The sequence below is a fragment of the Limulus polyphemus genome, unplaced genomic scaffold (assembly GCF_000517525.1).
Source record: "Limulus polyphemus unplaced genomic scaffold, Limulus_polyphemus-2.1.2 Scaffold1962, whole genome shotgun sequence".
Lineage (NCBI taxonomy): Eukaryota > Metazoa > Arthropoda > Merostomata > Xiphosura > Limulidae > Limulus > Limulus polyphemus.
In genome coordinates this window covers 203,575-205,928 of record NW_013667572.1, presented here as the reverse complement: position 1 = coordinate 205,928, position 2,354 = coordinate 203,575, and positions in this window count along the sequence as shown.

The window sequence follows — 2,354 nt, the reverse complement described above, 5'->3', positions numbered from 1 at the left end:
TTTACTGGATAGGTATGAGGCAAGATGTGGAAGAATGGGGTAGGATATGCAATACATGTTGTGCGAAAAGATGACCCAAGCATAAGGGACGTGCTCCAATGAAGTTATATCAAGTTGGTGCACCAATGGAAAGAGCAGCCATCGACATTGCTGGTCCTTTGCTCCAAACTCGTGCTGGAAACAGGTACATTTGTGTGGTGATGGATTATTTCACCAAGTGGCATATGCAATATCAAATCAGGAAGCTACAACAGTAGCTTCGGCTAATAGTGATTTCTTCTTCAGATTTGGTATGCCATACAAACTGCATTCGGATCAAGGCCGTAACTTTGAAGCAGCTGTGTTCATTGAATGCTGCAAGTTGTTTGGCATACGAAATACCAGAACAACGCCACTTCACCCACATCTCTGATGGGATGGTAGAAAAATACAACTGGACACTGGGACAGGAATTGGCAAAGTTTTGTAATACCCACCAAGATGACTGGGATGTCTTACTCCTTCCACTGTTGAGAGCCTATAGGACAGCAGAGCATGAAGCCACTGGATACACTCCAGCAAAGTTGATGTTTGGTCGGGAACTTCAGTTGCCAGTGGATCTGTTAACAGGACGCCCACCATATGAAGAGTTGCCTGAAAATGTGTCAGAGTTTGTGAAAGTATTATCAGAAAGGATGGATGATATTCACCATCAAGTGCATTCACACTTGAAAACGTCTGCTGATTCCATGAAGCTATGTTATGATAAGAGATCTACTGAAGTCAGCTTTGTACCAGGAGACAAGGCGTGGTTGTATAATCCCAGGAAGATCAAAGGGAAGTCTCCTACGTTGTCTTCTCCATGGGAAGGCCCATATGATATAGTGGTTCATCTCTCAGACATGACTTTCCGAATAAAATGTGGTAGGCGAGGTAAACCAAAGGTGGTGCATGCCGACAGGCTTTGGTGTTATCACGGTCCAGGACATTTCAGTTGGGACGAAGTGAACAATGGAACAAATGACGCTGCTGAAGACGTGTCACCTGAAAAATCCACTGTTGAAGAAGGAACTCTACTCGGTTTTGAGAAGGGAAATAGTGAAGCCCTTGATGAAGTTACTACCACTGATGTGCCTATTACCGATAATAGGACATGTCCTGATGGAGCAGATGAACCCTACGTGAAGCAGAAGCCAACGAGATGGAAACCAGTATGGAAGAAGATACGTCACATAAGATTAAGAGACTTTGTTGAATTTTAATTTTGTGTTTGTAGATTATGTACATTTAATTAAGCTATTGTTAATTATCCTTTGGTTTAATTTAAGTGGCTATTGTTCGGGACGAACAATACTTAGGAAGTGACAGTGTTACGACAGTGAAAGTCACGTGACGCTAGTAACACGTCATGAGATTCTAGAAGGATCATGTATGTTCGTGGCAACTCTAGTCTTCTCTACGCACCCTCAATGTTTTTATATATATAAGCCAGCAAATGAACTGATGGCATAAAAGAGAATTGCAGACAGGTTCGTTGTGAATTATAGCGTGTGATTAAGTGAAAGTGACCGTGGAAATTAAGTGTATTGCAAAGTTGAATTGAAAAAGAATAAGCTAGTTTTATTTAAGAAAAGACTTGTATCACTGAAGTTTCTCAGAAAGAATTTCTACGAAAAACTAACAAACGAACACAGACGTAACAATATATATATATATACACTGAGTAGTCACAAGTAAATAGACACCTAATTTTTCGTCATTTAATTGATTTATGCTAACTAATTTGTGTTCACAGAGCACTATATATATGAAAATGGTCTGCACACTCATTATCTTGTGCTACAACATGCCTAGAACTCAAGGTTCTATCGAATTGTCAGTTTTTGTTAGAGGAAGGATAGTTGGTCAAGCAGATGGTGGAATAAGTCAGCAGCAAATTTCGCAGAATTTGGGAATCCTGCTTTCGACAGTCAACAGAATCATCGTGCAACTCAGGAAATACGGCAAGGAAACAATTGAGCAGCGTACCGGTCGTCCTGGTCTATCGGAGAGTACAAAAAAGGCTGTCAAGAGGAGCATCGAAATGGATACCAGATTAACGACTGCAGAAGTGGCCAAAGTTGGTGGGATGAGCCCGAAATCTGTTCAACGGATTCTCCACAGATTGGGTTATCGTTGCAGAGCAGCTAGACGGAAGCCCTTATTAAGGCCTGCCAACATAGTCAGACGAAAGAAGTGGGCAAGTGATATGATGACCAAGCCTCTGAACTTTTGGAAGACCGTATTGTTCTCAGATTAATCAAGATTCGCTCAATTTTCGGATAGTGGAAGGATATGTGTCTGGAGAATGCCTCACCAAGAGTTTTGGCTCAACA